The following is a 23,408-nucleotide window of genomic DNA, read 5'->3' as shown; positions in this document are numbered from 1 at the left end:
AATTGGAAAAATTGTGCCTGATGATTTACTCAGTAGGTATTATTGTGGGTGGCACACTGTATGAAGTTTCACAGGAATGCTTTTGTGTGGGGGTGTGAATTAATGTCCAAATATTGTGCAGCATTTACTAACCATGCTAGTCAACGAAGTAGAGTGGAGCACACATCCACACAGCACCTTGAAGCTGCATGGAAGGAAGAGGAAAAACAAGAATGTGCCAATATATTAGACGGGGGAGGAAAGAGAGGAATGCCCCTCCTCTCCTGTTAGAGTGCAGGGTAAAAGAGGAGATATGTATATATGATGATCAGTGCCTTTACAGTATGACAACTGCCCAGAATGGCCACCAGTGTGTTAGCATCTCAATGCCAATCCTATCCCCAGGGCCAGCTGTCGTGTTAACTGTAAAAGAATGCACAATTGGCGTCACCCCATCATTCCTTTCTCCAGACAACCAGAACAGGAGCTCGGAAGGGTGATTTTTCTCACAGAATAGAGGGTGATTTTGTTTCGTTCCAGTTTCCAGGGGTTGCATTGTGTCATAGCCACCCTTTAGCACAATAGACCAGCAGGTCCAAGAACTTGTCCCTCTACAGAACCCTCGCTTCCTGGTGAGCAGAACCGCTGCATGCATGGTGCAGATGGCAGCGCCATTTTCAGAGCTATAAACAGTATCATTGTCATAGCTCTTTGAATGGTACTGCCATATGTACTGGAGAATCAGCATTTATGCTTGTAAGGGCTATGGGCCAGCTGGATTTTCTCCCCAAATGAAGCCAAATCCTGAAGTGTGAGTGAACATCATGCTGCTTTGGAGGGATTCCCCCTCCCCAATACTCATTCTTGAATCTCCAAGGATCTTCTCATCTGTCCTCTAACCTGCAAAAAGCAAGTGTTCCTGCATTCCTAGAGGTTCGTTGTGAAGCCAAAACTCTTTGATCAATGCAAGAAGCAGCAGCAAGTCCATGAAGATGTTTGATGGCAAATCAGTCACACTGTGTGCATTTTCTTTACCACAGCAATTTATTTTTATGGCACACTATATTCCTGTGTGTGTGTGTGTGTGTGTGTGTGTGTGTGTGTGTGTGTGTGTGTGTAGTGAGCTCTTCTTAAACAATAAGGTTTCTGTGGCTATAGACTAGTCTGATTTTCAATACAATCCATAATGTGCTTTCTTACATTTTTATTGGTGAATGGATAGCAGTGATTAATGGATAGCAGTGATACATTGTGCAGTAAAGTCAGAAAAACATGATGACAGAGCTCTATAAATGAAAAAAGGAATCATACAGAGATTTTTAAAACCTGTGGCAGGAGAATGAATGTGTTGGCGCAGAGTAAATATTTCATTGTGAAAACAGAAGCCAAGTTTTCCTCAATGAATAGGAACCTCCCATACAATCCACAGCAGAGCTTGTTTCCTCTAATGATGCTTTGGCTCTGTCTACTTATGGTTTTAGAGAGACAAGGGGGAGCAGGTGAGGTAATATCTTTTATCAAACCAACTTCTGCTGGTGGGAAAGACAAGTTTTCAAGCTGCACAGAGCTCTTCTTCAGGCCCGGAAAAGGTGCTAAGGCCAGGTCTACGCTAGGAAATTAGGTTGCTATAACTACATCACTCAGGGGTATAAAAGATCCACACCCCTGAGCGATGCAGTTAACAGACCTAACCCCTGGGGTAGACAGCACTATGTCAACAGGAGACCTTCTCCTGTTGACATAGCTACTGCCTCTCACGGAGGTGGATTACCCACGTCGACAGGAGAAGCTCTGGAGAAGGTAGTGTCTTCACTGAAGCGCTACAGTGGCTCAGTGTACTGGTGTAGCTGCGCCACTGCAGCATTTTAAGTGTAGACCTGTCCTTAGACCATGTCAGCGAAATACAAGATGGAACAGATGGTTTAGCATAAATAGTTAGCACATATTCTAAGGGACCATTCAAGGTGAAGTGACCCATTAACACCATAGTAGTCATAGGACAAAAAAGGGGGGTTAACGGCTACAGATTGTTGTAATAAACCATAAATCCAGTGTTTTTATTAAGACCCTAATTTTTAGTGTCTAGCAAAGTTTTGAATTTAAGTTCCCAGGCTTGTCTTTTGAAAGTGGATCTTAGATTTAGGAAGAGCTCTGTCTCTCTCGCCAACCCCTTGTCTCTCTAAAACCATAAGGTAAAAGTTATTACCTTACCCACCATGTCTATCTAATATCCTGGGATGATGTGGCCACAACTGCATTGTTATGGTTTTGTATGTGTGTGAAACTGATTTAAAATGCAGTTACATCCTAACATTATGGTTGTAACTGGAGATGGGTACAAATCAAAACCTTGTACTCGAACCCAACCAAACTTCTGAGAAGTTAAGATCTATCCTAAATGAAATGGGGTTTTTTTTTGGGGGGGGGGGGGGGTTTGGGACGGGGGAGGAGGGAAAGAGCAAAGAATTAAATTTAGGCAAATTTCAAAATGAAACATCATTTTGAAATGAAAAATGAAATAGTTTCATTTTGAAAATGTTGAAACAAAACACTGACTTTTTTGAAATTTAAAAACAATTTTTTTTGCCAAAACTGTTTGTCAGATTCAACACAAATTTGCAACTAATTCTGGTTGACTCAAAACTGCATTTTTCCATGAATAAAATATTTGTCTGAAACATTTTGCCTAGCTCTAGTTGTATGGTGTGAGAATGCATGAGACCTGCAGTCATGGCGAGATAGACAACAAAATAATGACAGGTTGTGGTAGGATATATCCCCTTTGGGGTTACATCTGTGAAGTAGTGAGTGGGTTAGGCTACTGTGAGGGTAGAGACCGCATCATTTGGTTAAGGATTAATGCTTTCTGTGCAGGAGAATAATTGGCAACACAAAGCTGAATTTCCAATGCCAGGAACTTTATTCCTGTTGTATACCAAACTAAAAGATCCAACAAACCAGAGGAAATAAACTGGAAGGAAATCTCATATTTCTCTGTTCGGGGGTCTGTAAGTTCTGGGCAACCACCAGCTCTGACTCTCTAAATGGTGGCAGTTCAGGAGAGCAGGGCTAACACGTGAATGTTGTAGGAGGGAGTTGATGTGTAGAAAAGGAGTGAAGTCGTTTTGTCTTATTGGCCCAGAATTCTCCCTTGGCTAAACCAGCGTAAATATAGAATATCTCTACACTGACTTCCCTTGGAGTGGGGCAGTGAACCACCTTCAGTACCTTTCAGAATGGAAATGTGTTAAGTAATGGCCTTTGCATACCAAAATGTCTTATTTCTAGCAAACACATTGAGACATAAATCCTGATTCAGTTCTGTGTCATCTGTTATTAAGTACTAACTAGGATTTTAGATTGCTGATCTATAAGCTGCCTGTGTGTCAGTAACATTGCTGTGTGCTGGCTTTTTGTCCATTGAGATTCTAGCTCAGATAAAAGCAAGAGCACTGGAGCAAACATCGCATGGGAGCTGTATCACAGGAACAATACTTGCATTTGGTTTGTGTTTTTTTAATTCACACCTTCTCTGGGTTTATTCCCATGGCTGCTGGCAATGAAGCTCAGTCTAGCTGTTCAGTGATATCAAAACCAGACTCACCCAGTTCCACAGAGGCTGTAGGTCATGTATATGCATCCTTTTATTTTGTGGGCTAACCGATGGGATGCTGCCTTTGCTTAGACCAGTCATTGTGCAAGGATTTTGTTGGTTTGTTCATTTTTGCTGACTCACTTTTCTTTCTGGGTCACTCATCTCATGATTGTCTTAATGCAAGTAATCAGCATTGGCTTTTTAAGAAATGCAAACAAATAGCAACTTCTCACAGAAAAATCACCAGCAACTATTTCTTTTTACACAGGACAAATGTCTGAACATCTGCCTGGGGAAATATCGGTGCTTTTTTTTTTTTTTTTATAGGTCAGGTTATCAAGTTTGCTGATTTCATGTCATTCCAGCAGTGTTAGCACTGGCAGTCCACCGGGGAGAGGAGCTTCTTTTCTGCAGTGATATTGAACTGATCACCTGCAAGTGACAGTGGCACACTGGGGCTGATTCTGATCTTACACCAGCTTTACGCTGATGGAACACAGTTGAGGTTGAGGGGCTTAGTCCATTTTTGCATCAGTGTAAGTGAATGAAGAGTCAGACTCTGTCATAATGTGGCTGAGGAAGGCAGGGATGGGGCAGTTTGCCTGAGTGAAGATTTTGAGGATCGGAGCCTTAGATTGTAAGCTTATGGGTAGGGCCCATGTGTTTTATCTGACCCACACCATATGCATTTATTATTATTATTATCCTTCAAAATTACACCGTAGGGAGTTTTTGATAACTAGCCTTCACAACATACAGGATCTTTAAACATTTAAAATTTATCCCCGTGAGTCCCCAGTAAATCCTGACTTTGAACCAACTCTGTAGGTTTAAGTAGTCAGGAGTTCTGTTAAACTCTCTGCAAAATTCCTGCATTTGAGGTGCTCAAATGCACTTTTTTCCCTTTGACTTTCCTTAGAAGTGCCTCGGAGCACTGTCTCCTGCAGATCCTTCATTGTGGTGTCTTGCACTCCTGACATGTTGTTGAGCTGCTTATTCAGACCCTTAGGGATCACTCCAAGTGCTCCAGTGATCACCGGGATCATCTTTGTTCTCATTTTTCACAATCGTTCCACTTTATGGCAGAGTTCTTCATACTTCACCATCTTCTTTTCTTGTTTCTTTGTTTCTGTGTGCTGGTCTGGCACTGTTAATCAGCATGGTCTTCTTTGACTTCTTTCCTACAAACTATGTCTAGTCTGTCTGCCTGCCCCATTTGGTCTTTGACAATTGCCAGATGCTGTAAAATCATAGCCTCTTTCATTCTCTAGAACGCTTTCAGTTTGGTGGTCGTAATACTGCATGGTTTGTTTAAATACATGCTTGCCACAGAGACTCCAATGCAGACACTTGGCAACTTAATTATGTCTATTCATGTATTTCTGCCAGCCAGGCACCTGCAGTTGCTCAACACATGCTCCGTGGTCTCTTCCTTTTCAGTTCTGCAGTTCAGGGGACAGTTCTGTCAGTCAGTTTTGTTTTGAACATAATTAAGCCTTAAAGACTGCTCTGGTACACTCATGAGACTCTCCACTTTTCTTTTGAGGTATCTTTCTACAAGCCATGAATCTGTTAATCTTCAGTCACTAGTGAGTGTGTGGGGTCTCCACCACTGCCCGTACAGTGATTTCTGTGTAAATCTTTCTAGTCTTTCTTTGTCAGTTTGCATCTCCTTTCTTTGATGCTTTCTGAGGCTGGGATCACACTTGGCCATTGCTTGTTATTGCAACCAGATAATCTTTTACTTTGGCTGAATCCTCATATATTTTGATGTTATATTATTCATTGTCAATTGCTTCCTCCTCAGAAATCAAAACTTTTCCTTCATCTCATTATTGTATGTCTTGATTGAAATCCATGACACTACGCATCATCAGGATCTTTCTTGTTTGGATATCAAGTTTTTTTCTTCTCCTCTTGATTGCACTTGATCATTCCAGTGATGTACTGTACTACTGGTATCCCCCATGTATTAATGGCTCAGATCAAATTCAAGTTGAGTTTTGTCTTTAGAGTAGTTCTTAGTCTGTAATATTCTTTCCTCACTTCTTCTTTGACTTCTTATGTTGTAACTCCAACAGTTCTGTTATCCTAAGGAATCTGTAGGGGCCACATTGAGAAATATCTTGGATAGAACCTTTGTTAGCTTGTGTGCCCTCTGACTGTACCTGTCTACCCCTCTTTACAGTTGCCAATGCACATTTAGCCAAGCCAACCCGTAGCTTTATATCATCACCAAACTTTTCTGGACATCATCAATCTCTGTATCTCCTTTTGTGATCATCCATATCATTTAAGATTATCCATGTATAGCATTTATTTTATTTTTTTATTATTATTGCAATGGAGCCTAGAGGAATCAGGGCCCCATAGTGCTAGGCAGTATATTTCTATACTGGATAAGTAACAACAACAATAATTATCGCTAATGATGAATGAGTCCAAGCACTTCTGGCTAATATGAACACAGTAGCTGATTTAGACTCTAATTTAGACTCTGTGTTTATTCTGAGAACTAATTAACCCTTTTATTTGCTGGATGAAACTATTGTGCAGAACATCCTGTCAAACAGAGGACACAGTACAGTATGTTACTGTAATTAAATAAACAGATAACTGAGCTCAAGAAATTGCCTACAGTTATTAATTAGGCAAAATGATTTACAACTACAGAAGACAAAACTAAGGAATGCTTTTATTGGCTAGGAGAAGCAGCTGTGACACACCGTATTCATTACTTATATATCAGGAACATGCTGTTCAGTAACACTAGAAAAGCAGCCTCATAAAATAAGTTTATTCAATGAACTGTGTTTTGCCCCAGCATACAACCACATTCTTGATGAACTACAGATATTGTAATGATCAGTGCAGACAGCTCCTCTCTCAATAGATGGTACTGTATCTTTAACTTATGTGACAAAGTTCCTCCTCTATCTTGGTGGGTCCTGCGCTTATTGGCGGATTTTCTTGCCTCAGAGATTCACCATGTGGGTTGGGGAACAGCCCAGAGACCTTCCCCTCTGGAAGAACCCACAGTCCAGGTCAATTGGGAGGCTTGGGGGGAACCCGGGCCCGCCCTCTACTCCGGGTTCCAGCCCAGGGTCCTGTGGACTGCAGCTGTCTATAGTGCCTCCTGTAACAGCTGCATGACAGCTACAACTCCCTGGGCTACTTCCCCATGGCCTCCTCCAAACACCTTCCTTATTGTCACCACAGGACCTTCCTCCTGGTGTCTGATAACGCTTGTGCTCCTCAGTCCTCCAGCAGCACACCCTCTCACTCTCAGCTCCTTGCGCCTCTTGCTCCCAGCTCCTCACACACACACCACAAACTGAAGTGAGCTCCTTTTTAAAACCCAGGTGTCCTAATTAGCCTGCCTTAACTGGTTCTAGCAGGTTCCTGATCACTCTAGTGGAGCCCCTGCTCTGGTCACTCAGGGAACAGAAAACTACTCATCCAGTGACCAGTATATTTGCCCTCTACCAGACTTCTGTACCCCACTGGTCTGGGTCTGTCACACTTAGTAATAAGTGACTGTCTTGTATGTTATATGTTGTTGTATCTGATCTGTGGCTTTTAGCAGGAAATTCAGTCCCGCCTGCATGTGCTGGAGTTGGTACTTGCAGTGTTCCAATAAATCTCTGTGATTTGATAAGCAAATATTAAAACACGTCTATTGAGCAGTTACATGTTAAGAGCCTGGCCATAGAGAAGATGGAAGGAGAGATGAAGAGCTCCCAAAATATAAAGAAGTTTTTCTTTCTAAACCATGTTTGAGGTCAGCACGTAGATCAGTTGGGTCCATGATTTGTCTCATCTTTTACTTTAAAAGCAACACATTCATCTGCATGATAGAATGATTACTCATGAGAGGTCACTAATGCTGCTCAGTGATTGGAAATAGCTAGTGCATCTTGGAGTATTCAAATATGACAGATAATTATAATAATTGTCAGTGTTTCTTATTTTAGAAGGAGGGGAGTTCAAATTTGTCTCTTACCGCGCTCAGAATTAACACCACCACAAAACATTGCTCCCGGTCAAATCTGACATGCAGAATTGGAGCTAAGTTTTACAAAAATGAAAAGAAAAAGTGTAAACCAAAGAAATGTTTATTTAATCCAGGATTCATAAACAACCAGCTGCTCTCCATTGTGTTCAAGTCCTGAGAGCACACTGCATCTCACAGGAGATGCTCGGCACTTAGAAGAATCAGAGCCTTTTTCATAGCAGCTTAGCTAGTACTTTCATCAGTAGATCTCAACGTGCTTTACAAAGAAGGTCAGTATTATTATCTCCATTTTATAGATGGGGAACCTTAGACACAGAGTGGTGAAGCGACTTGCCCAAAGTCACCCAGTAGGCCCATGGCAGAGCAATGAATAGAACCCAGGTCTTCTAAGTCCCAATGCAGTGCTCTAGCCACTAGACTATACTGCCTAGTGGTGAATTGCTTTTACTTTTTGTAGGTTTTTCCCCCCCACATACTTTCAAATGTGCAAACCTGCGTGAAAGCTAATGTGCACAGACAACTGTCTGTTCATCACATAAACACAGCTAGTAAGAGCTAGTGCTATGTTTATTGTCAGTTGGTCTTAAAATACTTGGGTGACGTTAAACTGTGTGAAGTGTTTACAGTAAGAAGCTGATGATTGTAAAACACTTTAACTATTAAATCCTGGAGAGCATTTTGTTATAAGTGGCCAATAACAATAGGCAGCTTGGAGTATAACTCTGAGATGGCCTTGCAATATTTGTATAGCAATCCCTCCTAGTGGTGTTGAGCAACCTCAACTCCTGTTGAAGTGAATGGGAGTTAAGAGTGATGAGCATCTCCCAGGAGGCTTTCAACACTTTGCCAGATCAGGCCCATAATGGCGAAGGTCCAGACCTAGCAAAGCACATAAACGTGCTTAACTTAAAGCATGTGAGTAATACCATTAAAGCCAATGTTCCAACTCTTACAGCTAAGTATGTTCTCAAATGCTTTGCTGGATCAGGGCCTAAAACATTTCTGGAACATTCTGAGAGCAAACAGTGCTTCTGCTTCTTGGTGCAGCACAAATAATTATGCCATCATAATTTTAAATCCCATGATTTAGGTGGGAATTGGTCCTGCTTTGAGCAGGGGTTGGACTAGATGACCTCCTGAGGTCCCTTCCAACCCTGATATTCTATGATTCTATGATCAATTTACTTGCTGGATTTAATATTATGCTTCTTTCTGAGCTTCTGATTTTGCAGACATAAGGTGTATATATAGAATGTATATGGAAAGATAATCTCCATATTTTATCTATCTACCAGGACCGTGTTGCCTTACTAATGGTGGTTTCCTTCTAGACTGATGAAACCGATCATCCTTGTAGTGGTCAGACTGACTTCTCTCAGGGCAGGTCTTCACTACGGGGGGCGGTCGATTTAAGATACGCAAATTCAGCTACGCGAAAAGCGTATTCGACGTATCGCAGCCGACTTACCCCGCTGTAGGGACGGCGGCAAAATCGACCTCTGCGGCTTCCCGTCGATTCGGGGATCGATTGTTGCATCCCGACGGGACGCGATAAATCAATCCCCAAGAGGTCGATTTCTACCCGCTGATTCAGGCGGGTAGTGTAGACCTAGCCTCAGTAATGTATTGTTTTCACATCTGCATGGCATGCTCCAGGGATCACAGTTCTTGATTTCTTACTGGAACTCTAACACTTAGTTTTAGTCGCTAAACCCACACTTTTGCAACTGTTGTTGCTCACTAGTCTAAGACCTTGTATAGTGATTTAAAATACTGGAATGCACTAAAACTCATTTGGCTTGGAAACAGTTGAGATTCTGTGCCTGTATTCATTGTCACTGCTTAATACATCAGTATAAAATAACTGAATTATCTTAAACATTTAAGAGGTTTTTAATTTTGACAACTGAACTGCCTTTTGATGGTACCAGAGGTGAGTATAGTTGAGTCCGACTGGAGCCGTAAGAGGTTCTTGTGTAGTTTGCAGTCAAATCATTCTTAGAATGCACTAGATACTTAGGTGCAAATCTGATTTCCAATTCCTCTTTCAAAGTCAGGCCCATTTTTCATGGAGAATGCATTGGGCCCTTCTACACCATTAGGAAAATCTGTGTAATTGTAAGGATCATTTGGAGGCAGGATAAACTTCCAAAGGAAGTGGTGGAATAACTACCTTTGGAGATAATGAAGTTTGGACCAATCAGTGAGGTCTGGGATAATTAAATGACCTTGCAGTGGTGTAAGGAAACAGGCTAGATGCTGTACCCATGGCTTCTTCTGATCCAAAGAACTGTTTGAAATTTGTATGTAATTGATCCTTCAACAAGTTTATATTTCCCTCTCCTAACTGTGAACAGAGCTGGTTTGACTTTGCACTGAAAAGTATGTGATTTATAGGAGGTTGGGTGACCTACCTGAGCCTCTGTAGGAAAGTGGAGCTCTTCTACTGATTCACCCTAGACTCAGGAGCTAAGAGCTTCCATTATGATGCAAAGTACTTACTGATGAATCATGTTGGCTGGTGGTTCTAATTAGCTCCAACCATGATACAGAGGAGGTGGGAGTTGTCTGTTTTGACAAGAGGAAGAATAAAGGAGCTAGAGTAGTTTCCTTTGGGAACAGCCAGGCTCAGGGAAGAAGTTTAGACAGGTGTTATGCTATGTGAATGTTACTGAGAAATATCATAAAGTCAGACCCCAGGAAGGGTGTAAGTTTGGCTACAACCTCAGGGTCAGTCTGACGTGGTGAGGATTCAGCTAGGGATTCACTAGAAGATACAGGAAATTCAGGACAAAGAGTTGTAGAGTTTGTACTTGATTGATGCCCGGACAGGAAAACTAACGCCCCAAACTCTCTTCCCACCCCTCACATTGTTGTGCCTTTTCTTTCTGCACACATGGGATCTAAGGAGGAGAGAGCATCAGTATTTACAGCGAACGTACAGTCTTCTCTTCTTTCTTGTCATTCTACCTTCATGTTATTTTAAATATAGTTCACTAAATGTAGAACATTTTAATTGCCTGGTCCCATCTGCCAGGTTAAGGTGAAAGACTCACCAACCCCTGTTTTCATTTATTTGCAATGCTGGAAGCCAAGAACATAAAGGGATATAATGAATGTCAGCCTGCTGTCTCTCAACATCGCCAAAAGATCTCTAGTCTTCTTGCCAGTTTACACCAACTGATTTCAAAGGAGCTAGGCCAATTCACATCAGCTGATGATCTGGACCCTCATATTTTGTTGGTTCAAAGAATCCTAGAAATTAGAGTTGGAAAGGCCAGTTAGGTCTCCCACTGCAGCTCAGTGCCAATGCAGGTTGTTCCCTTTTATACATTTTTTTTAGTGTCCAAAATGATGAAGCTTCCGCTATTCCCTTGGGAGATTTACTCCCCAGATTAATATTCAGTTTACATTTCCCCCTCCTTATTTTAATCCCATTTCTCCTAATTCTACCTTCATGGTCTCACTAAATAATTCCTCTCCCTTCTTGATGGTTAGACCCCACACATTTTGTTGACTGTTCTCATGTTCCCCCATCATCGTCCTTTATCGTGAGCGGCAATTGCAGAAAGTCAAGGCTGTCTGTTAAGCTTTAAAACCAGAAAATGTAAATTGAGAGCTGAGTGCTGATGCTGTCTACATCCTGGGGGACATTCGGGTAGGTTTCATTTAATTGTCTGCATATATTTGATCACATCTCATAGCTAGGTACCCAAGGACCTGACCATCCTTTATTCCATTCTAAAATATGAGAGTTCAGATGTAAGCTAAATTCTGCTCATGAATTCAGATGTAAATATTTAGATTTGGATGTTCATAAATAGCAACTGATAATACAGTGGGCACAAACAAAGGCTTCAAGACTTGATGAGTGCCATTGTGTGTTGGTTCAAAGAAATCAGTTTTACACCTTGCCTCTGTACTCCAGAATAAACCACACACGGTTTGGCAGAAAGAGAGATCTTTGTTCTAGAATGAATCACTTCTTGTTTAGAGAGAATGGACGTCTCTTCAATTTTCCCAGGTCATCATCATCATAATCATCACCATCATCATCATTTATTTATTTGAATAAATATAGTGCCCAGGAGCCCTAGCTATGGATCATAACCCCATTGTGCTAGGCACTTTTCAAACATAGAACAAGGCCAAGGATTGATGTGTAAGCAGAGGACTTAGGATGTGTATCTACAAGATAATAACAGATAAGTGTATGAAAAGAATAGCAAAAATCTTAGAATGCGTTTTACAGTAGTACCTAGGAACCCCACTCAAGGAACAGGGTCACATTGTGCTATGTGTTGTACAGATAAAAAAGGACTACACCTCATAATGTTTTTTGTTTGGTTGGTTTTTTGTCGCACAAAATCATGCATGTGTATGATCCTTTGAGTGGTTATTTCTAAAATAAGGGGCAAAGTTCATCCAGTATTGGCTTGATCTAGAAGGGGGAACAGTAAGCATGAAGTAAGGTCTGTCTCTCAAAATAACAGACAGCTGGTTGCCCTAAAAGGTTTCAGATCACTTAGATTTGAGACCACTGAGCTAAATTGCAATGTTCTGTTTTGACTGACATTGATTATTGTTTCTTGCTGTCTCAGAATAGAGCCAAAGATAAATCTGAGCAAGGTTCTGTAAGCAATGGGAGAATCATTAAGCTGTCAGACTAAGACAGAGAATGAGGGCATGTCTATTCTACAGCAGCACAGCTGTGTTGCTGTAGGGCTGTAGTGTAGACACTTCCTACATCGATGGAAAGGGTTCTCCTGTTGCTGTAGTTAATCCACCTCTCTGAGAGGCAGTAGCTAGGTCAACAGAATGATTTTTCCATTGACCTAGCTGCATCTACACTTGGGTCAGATCAACCTAACTACATTGTCCACAGAGCAAAATTTTTCACATCCCTGAGTGATGTAGCTAGGTTCACCTAAATTTTAGGTGTAGACCAGGCCTTAGAAAGAGGATCGTCTTCTCTCTGAGGCAGAAAATACAGAAACCCTAAGAAAATCGAAGAATAGGATATTGCTTCCTGAAGCAATTCTACCTTATTTGGTTTCTTGTTAACTTGAAATTATAAGATGACACATAAACCAACAGGCCATAGAGGGGGGCTGCTGTTTTTGTCCTGCTTGGATTAATCCTCATACATGTAGAAAGACTTCATCTCTAAAGGGTGTCATGAAATGTCAACATTTATATTGCTATAATACCTTGCATTTGCACTCACACATACAAATATTGCTTTAAAGGTCACATTCACACCAGAGCATGCTGAGCTTTGGGATAATCCAATCAATCTTATTCTGAGAGTTAGAAAAGATACACTCTGATTGGTTTGTTGAAGTCCTTCAATTAACATACAGCACAGGAAAGTCCCAAGCAGTCATCTTTGACAGAGTGATTCATTAACTGGTGGGGACAGAGGAATCACTGTCATAGAAGCATCGTGTAGGGAAAATGATTTGGACTTTAGGAATCAAACTATGAAGTCAAGCAGGGCCGGCTCCAGGCACCAGCTTCTCAAGCAGGTGCTTGGGGTGGCCGCTCCTGGCGGCACGTCCAGGTATTCGGCGGCAATTCGGCGGACGGTCCCTCACTCCGCCTGGGAGTGAAGGACCTCCCGCCGAATTGCTGCCGCAGATCGCGATCGCAGCTTTTGTTTTGTTTTGTTTTGTTTTGGCTGCTTGGGGCGGCCAAAACCCTGGAGCCGGCCCTGAAGTCAAGTATCCTTTCAATGCGGTGGTAACATTTTGTTTTTATTCTAACCATACTGCAGATTTGGAAGCCCAAAGTCTGTAATAGCACATGAGTTCCAGTTAGTAAATTTGACCACAACAGAGGGACAGATCACAGTCGATGTAACTTTGTGTAGGCCCATTGACTTCAATGAAACTATGCTGATGTACACCAGCTGAGGATCAGGCCCGGAAAGTGAAACTAACCAATCCAGTTTCACTGCTTAGGCTGAAGGAAATGCAAATAATAAGTAATAAAAACAGCATAAACTGATGAAAAGTCAATTAGATTTTTTTTTTAAATTGTCTGAATTTAACTAAATTGCTACTAGCAATGTGGTTGATAAGGAATTTCTTTTAAATATATCATTTTTATCCTGACAGTGCTTTTCTAAATGGAAGTTTCATGCATGGATCAAAGGGAAAAGTCGCCCCTTAGAGTTTACATGAAACCCACACCACTAACCTAGTTTTAATTTTAAAAAGAAGTTGTTCAAGCATTTATATCTTGTCCTTAAATTCACGCTACTTTTTTCTTTGTAGAAAACATTCGCACTTCTGCCTCACAATGATTATTGATTTATTACAAAGTAGGGCTGATCAAACAGAATTTGCCAAATGCAAATTTGGTGAATTTGGGCTTATTTGTTGCATCTTAAAGTATTTGCAGAATACTATTAACTGAGAATCTATTTGGTATTTTAAAATATCCCGTGAATATTACAGGCACATGAATGACAAGCCTCTGGATTATTCATTAACTATTTGATCTTGAAATTCAGTATTCTGACTTCAATACCCAAGTTGCAAGTGGGTTGTTCTCTGTCATATGGACATTACTCATGTAACTGTGATATGTTACTTAAATAGGGCTGAAGATATGTATTTGACTGAATCATTCAGGCCAGTTCCAAAGCTTTATGAATGCCAATGGGCTAACTATGATTGAGTCAATCAAAGACTAAATATTTATGAAGTATTGGGGAATTTTTTTCTCCAGTGTTTGATCAGCACTGTTGCAGAGTTTTCTGCTCCTCTCCTTCTCTGCGTGTGGTGTTGCTACAGAGCCAAAGAATTCACTTTAGAGGAATAGAATCACTGATTGCCCAGGGCAGAGTGCTGATGTCTGATGTAGGGAGCACATTCTCTGCTACTTCTGCTGGCTGCAAGTCTGGGAGCTGCTGCTTTTGAGTTAAACAAGTAATTTCTACTGTGGCAATTGTTAGAATCTGGCCAATGAGACTCCACTGTGTTGTTTTTCCTGATTCTGTTGAGCCCTTCAATTTTCTCTTGCTTCCAGGATTTACTGAGCTCCAGCATGATCCTCATCCTGGTCCTTTCATCCTTCCCTGATGACCAGGTAACTCACTTAGTTTAGATCTAGATTCATCTGTGTCCTGAAAAAACCTGCTCTCTTGTGCGTGCACATGCTCCCTCATTGTAAATCATTGACATCAGTAAGAAGCTTACAAACTATGCCCAGCTGTTTGCTTTTAGGTGTCCTTCATTTCATGTGGGGCTCTGTGACACACCCTCTGACATACAGCTAGCCACACATTTGTGCCCTAACAGATTTGGAAGCTTGGCCCTTTCACTTTAGTAATCTAATAGTCACTTCATTCTCAGGTGATTTCAGTTGTGCTTGTTACAGTTTACTCTGTAAGGGTGAAATCCTGGCTCTGTTGAAGTCAGTGGGAGTTTTGCCCTTAGTCTGTTAACTGGGGCCCTGTCCTGTAAGCACTGACCCCCAGGTCAGTAAATTTCTTATTTTAAATAATTGGCTTAGGAAACCTTTCACCCGTTGTCAGTTAGCGTAAAGCAAAGCATAGTTAAAGCAAAGCATAGTTTTGAGTGAAAGCTCATTAGACAATGCCAAATGCATTCATTTGGTAGCAACCCATCTTTAACAACTACACTTTTACTGTGCAAGCTGCAGGGTAAAGTAATAGAATTTAAAAGAAGCCAGGGTTTCTAAATGAAGATATATTATATGGGCATCCTCTACTTTTTTGGTGAAGGCTCAGATTTGTAGAATTGCCTCTACAAAGGTGTATGTGCATATAAATGAACACTTTACTTGTGAATGCAATAATGGTAACTGTGTCATCTTATATGACCAGTTGGATGTCTAGATACACAAGCAATTACCTTGGCTTGCACATGCAGTTGCGATAATGGGCACACATTTCTTCATATGCATTTCTAATGATCTGAGCATAGATATATAGATATATATTTAAGGCTAGCTTTTTTTTAAACCCAGAGAATTAAATTCTATTGAAATATATAATAAATAATAATCATGTTGCCTGCTTCAATACAGGTCACACAGCGTTTCTTTGATGCTGAGATAGCTACTTAGCTGATCACCATAATTTAAACTGCAGAAGGAGGCATTGTCTAATGGGCATTAATTACAAAACAAGTGTAGGATATTAAAGAGACACTCAACTTATAGTTGCTGGTAATGTTAAACCCCATGCCTTTGGCCCTTATTTACTACATGTTTCATGCATACAACGGCTTTGGTTTGATTTTACCTTGTTTGTGCCCATTGTTATCCTGCTAGTTAAATGTAAATGGACTAAAACTTGCAAGGAACATGGCTTATTGCAGTCTTGGCAAAGGGTTCCCAGTTTCATGCATGGTGCAGACAGCAGCACTAATTACCTGCAATGTAACTATGAGCCTTCCAACTGAGCCTTGCATGTCAGATGGCATCAGAGCTCCAGGTGCTAAATGAAAGGACTCCAGGAACCTTTGACTTCCGTATGGAAAGGAGACTTTCTGGAGAAAGAGGGTCATGCCGGAGCAGGGAAGGGAGATGACTTTGTTGGTGATTGGTGTATGTGTTCCTCTCAGCTGGTTGCCAGACATTCTGAATGGGCCTACTTACCTCATCCCCTGGCCAGAATCAATGCACTGACCAATGCACTCTTACAGAGTGAATTGCAGTCTGCAGGCAACACGTGCAATAGTGGATCTGAAAATGGCCTGCACCACTGCTCTTTTTTCTCACTAGACCCCTCAGAGAATACACAGAGCTCTGTGACTGTGCTGTCCATTCCCTGGGAGCCCCCGACTGGCTGTCCCTCACTCCCATGCAGCTTGTCCTCGGCCTGTCTCTCTCACTGCTCCCCAGTTGGGGAAAAGTCCTTCAGTTCTGACTGATTCAGATAGTCTGTGCATGACCTTAATTAGTCTCTACTGGATACTTTCTAAAGAGGGGGAGCTCTTTCCGCCATGGTAATCGGAGCCAGAACCAGTGCTCCTATTAGAAAGATTTGGGGGCAGGTTTTTTTCCTGGGTTAGTATCACATATGAAAGTGTGCTTCTGTGAACCCCCTGACCTTGTTGGGAAAAACTGGTGGGACTGACACAAAGCAATTGCCTGGGCTTCTTGCTAGGAGATGCTCAAGAGCAGTGTTACTAAGACTGGGAGAGCTGTATTCAGATAAGGGGCCATCACACCAGGATGTTGGGAGTATGTATATCTAACACAGAATGCCTAGAGTTAGCCACTGAGGCTACATCTTCACTACGGGGTGGGAGGGGTCGATTTAAGATACGCAAATTCAGCTATGTGAATAGCATAGCTGAATTCGACGTATTGCAGCCGACTTACCCCGCTGTAGGGACGGCGGCAAAATCGACCTCTGCGGCTTCCCGTCGATGGCGCTTACTCCCACCTCCGCTGGTGGAGTAAGAGCGTTGATTTGGGGATCGATTGTTGCGTCCCAACGGGACGCGATAAATCGATCCCCGAGAGGTCGATTTCTACCCACCGATTCAGGCGGGTAGTGTAGACCCAGCCTGAATCATATGAAAATGAATGGCAGTGGGGATGTTACATCCCAGCACACAGTGACAAATATTTAGCCACCTGTGTCACTTCTCATTGCTCCCCACTGCATCCATGAAGGGCAGCTAGTGCACAATTTGTCCAGCTAGCCATTAACTTGCCAGTGAATGAGTGAGAGAAATAATCTGGTGAGAGGATCCTCTCTGGAAGGTCAATATATCAAAACTCGGGCACTAAAAATATACCTATTCATTGTTTTATTTTGGTATTATGTTTAACTAAGCTAAAGATGAGGATCAGCTATCAGGGAAAGGGACGTGTATATGGGGGTGGGGGACCAGACAGGGTAAGAGAGATCACTTGGGCTACCATCCCTTGGGAGATTGGGGGAAACACTATATTAGGCTCATCTTCTATAAGCGTATCATTTATATTCGAGGTTAGGCACATGCTTAGGCTAGAGCTGGTCAACATTTTTTATTCAAAACATTTCTCAATTTTTTTTTGTCAAAATGGAAAATTCCCTCTGAAATGTCTGATTTTAACAAAACAAATGTTCTGTTTTTGTCAAAGAAAAAAAAACTTTTACAATTCATTTTTTTATGAAACTCCAAAGACTTGTGAAGAAAAAAAATCAGCTTTTGTTTTTATCAATTATTTTTTTGCAAGAATAAAAAAAATATTTCCCAAATAGCTCAAGCTTAACTATCTTCTTGGACAGGGTCCTAAGTAACCAGAGTTCCAGGCACTGTGTCGATATTACTGGCCTTCATGGTCTGAGTCACTGGGAAGCCAACTATTCGGGAATGCAGTGTCTCCATTCCATGAGGAATCAACCTCAGTTGTTTTTGTCACCACTTACTTGCTTTTAAAAATGGACTATATTTTTTTCAAGCAGATGAAAGATCTAATTATGGTAGTTGTAAGATCTCCTATTATGAAGAACATTCATTGTCTTCTATCTGAATTTTCTTCCTGGTTCTTCCTTGTGTTTTAGTCATTAAAACATCTTGTTACAAGAAACCTACTGTGAACTATCCCACATATGAGGGATATATTGCGATCCACACAATGGGTGCTGTGTATTTCTAACATTGCTGAGCACTACTGAGGACCTAATTACTCTGGTAATTATCAGACCTGCTATGTCTGCTGTGCTAATTATGGTGCAAAAATGAACTGTAGACCAAATGCACAGGTAATCACAGTAGACAATGTAACTCCAAATTTAATGCTAATGAGGGAGAAATGTAAATGTAAAACTAGTGGGAGGAGGAGGGGAATGGGGTTTGGATTCTGTAGTGTGTAGATTAAATGGCCTCCCCCGCCCCCCAACATTTCCTGTCTCCCTGGTGTGAATAATGATAAAATGGCTTTAGAACCCTGAACACTAGTGTTTCTTTCAGTGATGTCAGGGCCATGATAGTCGTGTGACTGTTTGCCTTACTTCTATGAACACATTAAATACCATGACAGAAAAGGGACATTGCAGAGAGGAAGAGCTCTGGCATATCTGAAGAGGGAAAAGTCACCTTCTCTTGATTGACTTCATCCTATGGATCCTCTTTTTTCCACTATCTCTCTGTGCCATACCCAGGATCATAGTCCCTAAGTTCCATGACTTCTTGCTAAAGTGGACAGGAATAGCCTGAGATGGAAAATGGGGGCACGTGATAGCCATGTGTGAGTGAAGGTCTGAAGGGTGTAAACACCTGAGCAGGATGCAGAACTGGCCAGTCTGGACCAGCGGGGAACCTAACTTGGAGTAAGGGGGATAGAATAGAGCTCAGGGATATTTAAGATGATGGACGGGATACGTTTCTCAGCAGTGACATCCAATAGCATAGAATATCAGGGTTGGAAGGGACCTCAGGAGGTCATCTAGTCCAACCCCCTGCTCAAAGCAGGACCAATCCCCAACTAAATCATCCCAGCCAGGGCTTTGTCAAGCCTGACCTTAAAAACCTCTAAGGAAGGACATTCCACCACTTTCCTAGGTAACCCATTCCAGTGCTTCACCATCCTCCTAGTGAAAACGTTTTTCCTAATATCCAACCTAAACCTCCCCCCACTGCAACTTGAGACCATTACTACTTGTTCTGTCATCTGCTACCACTGAGAACAGTCTAGATCCATCCTCTTTGGAACCCCCATTCAGGTAGTTGAAAGCAGCTATCAAATCCCCCCTCATTCTTCTCTTCTGCAGACTAAACAATCCCAGTTCCTTCAGCGTCTCCTCATAAGTCATGTGCTCCAGACCCCTAATCATTTTTGTTGCCCTCTGTTGGACTCTTTCCAATTTTTCCACATCCTTTTTGTAGTGTGGGGCCCAAAACTGGACACAGTACTCCAGATGAGGCCTCACCAATGTCGAATAGAGGGGAATGATCACGTCCCTCGATCTGTTGGCAGTGCCCCTACTTATACAGCCCAAAATGCCGTTAGCCTTCTTGCAGCAAGGGCACACTGTCGCCTCATATCCAGAATCTCATCCACTTTAACCTCTAGGTCTTTCTCTGCAGAACTGCTGCCTAGCCATTCGGTCCCTACTTTGTAGCCGTGCATGGGATTGTTCCGTCCTAAGTGCAGGACTCTGCACTTGTTCTTGTTGAACCTCATCAGATTTCTTTTGGCCCAATCCTCTGATTTGTCTAGGTCCCTCTGTATCCTATCCCTACCCTCCAGCGTATCTACCACTCCTCCCCGTTTAGTGTCAACTGTAAACTTGCTGAGAGTGCAGTCCACGCCATCCTCCAGATCATTAATGAAGATATTGAACAAAACTTGCCCCAGGACCAACCCTTTGGGCACTCTGCTTGATACCGGCTGCCAACTAGACATGGAGCCATTGATCACTACCCGTTGAGCCCGATGATTTAGCCAGCTTTCTATCCATCTTATAGTCCATTCATCCAGCCCATACTTCTTTAACTTGCTGGCAAGAATACTGTGGGAGACCGTATCAAAAGCTTTGCTAAAGTCAAGGAATAACATGTCCACTATTTCCCCCTCATCCACAGAGCCAGTTATCTCATCATAGAAGGCAATTAGGTTAGTCAGGCATGACTTGCCTTTGGTGAATCCATGCTGACTATTCATGATCACTTTCCTCTCTTCTAAGTGCTTCAGAATTGATTTCTTGAGGACCTGCTCCATGATTTTTCCAGGGACTGAGGTGAGGCTGACTGGCCTGTAGTTCCCCAGATCATCCTCCATCCCTTTTTTAAAGATGGGCACTACATTAGCCTTTTTCCAGTCATCTGGGACCTCCCCCAATTGCCATGAGTTTTCAAAGATAATGGCCAATGGCTCTGCAATCACATCTGCCAACTCCTTTAGCACCCTCAGATGCAACGCATCCAGCCCCATGGACTTGTGCTCGTCCAGCTTTTCTAAATAGTCCTGAACCACTTCTTTCTCCACAGAGGGCTGGTCACCTCCTCCCCATGCTGTGCTGCCCAGTGCAGAAGTCTGGGAGCTGACCTTGTTCTTGAAGACAGAGACAAAAAAAGCATTGAGTACATTAGCTTTTTCCACATCCTCTGTCACTAGGTTACCTCCCTCATTCAGTAAGGGGCCCACACTTTTCTTGACCTTCTTCTTGTTGCTAACATACCTGAAGAAACCCTGCTAGCTGCAATTCCAAGTGTGATTTGGCCTTCTTGATTTCACGCCTGGATGCCTGAGCATTTTTATACTCCTCCCTGGTCATTTGTCCAATCTTCCACTTCTTGTAAGCTTCTTTTTTGTGTTTAAGATCAACAAGGATTGCACTGTTAAGCCAAGCTGGTCGCCTGCCATATTTACTATTCTTTCTACACATCGAGATGGTGTGTTCTTGCAACCTCAATAAGGATTCTTTAAAATACAGCCAGCTCTCCTGGACTCCTTTCCCCCTAATGTTATTCTCCCAGGGGATCCTGCCCATCAGTTCCCTGAAGGAATCAAAGTCTGCTTTTCTGAAGTCCATGTGGAATAGTCTCTCAAGTGGAGTACCACTACCTGGGACATCTGAAATTAGACTGGACAAAGCAATGGAAAGTGTGCTTTCGGGAACAATCCAGCATTGGCAGAGAGATGGCTTGGGTGAATTAATAGGTCTTTACCATCTCTAATGTCTCTGATGAGGAGCGTACGAGTCAGAGAAGGAGTGAGTTAGGGAAGGGTTCGCTTCACTGAGAATGATTATGCTCCTGAGTGCTGTTCAGCAGGATTTACTTCTGACAAAAATCACCAATCATTCCATCTCATCCAACCACCCCCTACTGCTCTCTGAGAGGAGATATGAGGCTCTGCAGCTGTATCCACTGGGATCCTCTGAGCAGCTGTGAGCAAAAAGCAAAATCCCCAGTTAAAATATAAATATGTTTTAAAAAATTGTACATATTTCAACACATTGTAACCTGGTATTTTATCATATTGGTACTTGGACACCATGGTGATGGGCTCTTTATAAATACAAAGAGAACGATGATTGATTAGGTAGGGGGCTCTCCATCATCATTTCTCAGCCTGTCTAAAGATTTGTCTTTCAGGTGCTTGGCACAACAAATCCACTCAGCCTCCATCTGCAACTCCCAGAGCAACAGTTCAATAGCTGCGGGGTACTGAGCCACCATCATCACTGTAAATGGAGGCGGAGAATTCAGGCTGAATTAGCTGATTAAGGTTCCAAGCTAGACTCTAGAGTATGGTGCATAGTGAACAGCAAGGAGTAAATCTCAAAGGCCCAGATCCGCAAAGGTATTTAGGCTCCTAATTCCCATTGATTTCAATGGGAGTTAGGACCCTAAATACCTTTCAGGATCTGGGCCAAAATGTTCAGAGGTTGTGTTCATGTAAACTCCCGAATTCTGAAGTTTTTTCGGAACTCTTTAGCATCTCAACTGTGTAGGATTTGTCTGGGAGCTTCCTCCTTTCGTCTATGAAGAGGTGAGAGATAAACCGCTAGTCATTTTCAAGAGAGGTGTGTGGTGAATGTATTAACGATGTGCTGGAGCCTGGAGGAACACAGCATCTATTGTTCTCGGGGGAATCAAAACTGTCATTAGGAAAATGAGGCAGATTACTTTTAAAGTAGCTGGTGAAAGTTGCCACATTTGTTAGCTCTGTAAGATGTAGTCATCTGATCGTGCACAGAATAGGAACATGGGAGTCACCATAACAGATCAGACTAATGGGCTATCTAAGCACAGGGACAACAGCAGCAAAAGTTTCCAAAGTTTCATCTTCGTTATTCTCTCTGAGGCTGACAACAAGGCAGGCAATTATGACAACAGTGATAGTGCATTTTGGGATGTGGACACCTCTCTGCTTAGAACACAACTGTACTTCAGTGGCTCATTTGACAAAGACCACCAAACCAAGCCATCAATGGCTAATTGCTTTCAGTCGTGGTCCTGACCTGGGCTGGATTCAAACGAGTGCTCTAGAGGAAAAAGGCTCTGCCCCTCACAGCCACCATCCTGAGTGCTCTCTCCCCTGGATCATGCGGATTTAAATTTTGAACTAATAGTTTTTTAACATGTTCCATGGTCTGTTACAGAGAGAGATTATTTGCATACAGCTAGAGAAGACATGCAGATGTGCAAGCCACACATGCACACAGGCTTGATTTGTGAGTTCAGATCCTCTCCTAGGTCACAAGAAAAAATGAATTTACTGCTGTCATCTGAAATCAAACCAGGCCTACATTAGCAATGTCACACCTAGCAATCAATCACTGATCAACAAGGAATGGACATCGAAGGCCCAGTCCACTGCTTCTTGAAGCCAGTGGAAAAACTCCATTTGTCTTCAACAGGGGAGGGGTCGGATTCTAAGGCCATAGAACCCTGTATTTGGCATGTCTCCACATCTTGTGAGGTCTGAAACAACTGACATGCTGAAGGCTTCTTGGTGATGGAGAGAATGTGAAACGCTGTTACCGGCGAATGGGCTGGCAGCTGGAGGGTGCTGCTGTTGCACTGAGAGCGCCTTCCGTTGTGATTTGTGCTCAGCAGGAGGGTGTAGATTTCAAATGAGAGTCTGGTTTATAAGCAGTGCTGTGTTTGATACCTGCAGTGTGACTATTATAGCATGGCATGGGATCCAGCATTTGATGAGGCAAAGAGAGAGAGAGTGTATGTGTTTGAGAGAGAGAGAGAGAGAGAGAGAGAGAGAGGTGTTTATTGCCCTGCTAGCCAATAAAGCAAATTAGAACTGAACCAAGCATTTGATTTTCATTGCTGCTATATACATATTCCATGCAAGAGCTTATTGCCTCTCTCCCCAAAACTTTGA

The 23,408-nt window shown here is 42.3% G+C and overlaps 1 protein-coding gene across 13 annotated transcripts in view; it reads left to right on the top strand.

Moving 5' to 3' along the window:
• HTR4 (5-hydroxytryptamine receptor 4) overlaps nucleotides 1-23,408 on the top strand; it is a 237,125-nt gene that overhangs the window by 190,756 nt on the left and 22,961 nt on the right. For 5 of the 13 annotated variants that reach the window (XR_010590077.1, XR_010590072.1, XR_010590075.1 and 2 more), the window contains one exon: nucleotides 14,625-14,684. The exons of the other annotated variants lie outside the window; for them this stretch is intronic. The gene's annotated coding sequence lies outside the window, so the exon portion shown is untranslated. The remainder of the gene's footprint in view (nucleotides 1-14,624; nucleotides 14,685-23,408) is intronic. 13 annotated transcript variants of the gene reach the window in all.

This window comes from Chrysemys picta, chromosome 8 (genome assembly GCF_011386835.1).
Source record: "Chrysemys picta bellii isolate R12L10 chromosome 8, ASM1138683v2, whole genome shotgun sequence".
NCBI lineage: Eukaryota > Metazoa > Chordata > Testudines > Emydidae > Chrysemys > Chrysemys picta.
This window is presented reverse-complemented; position numbering and strand designations above follow the sequence as displayed.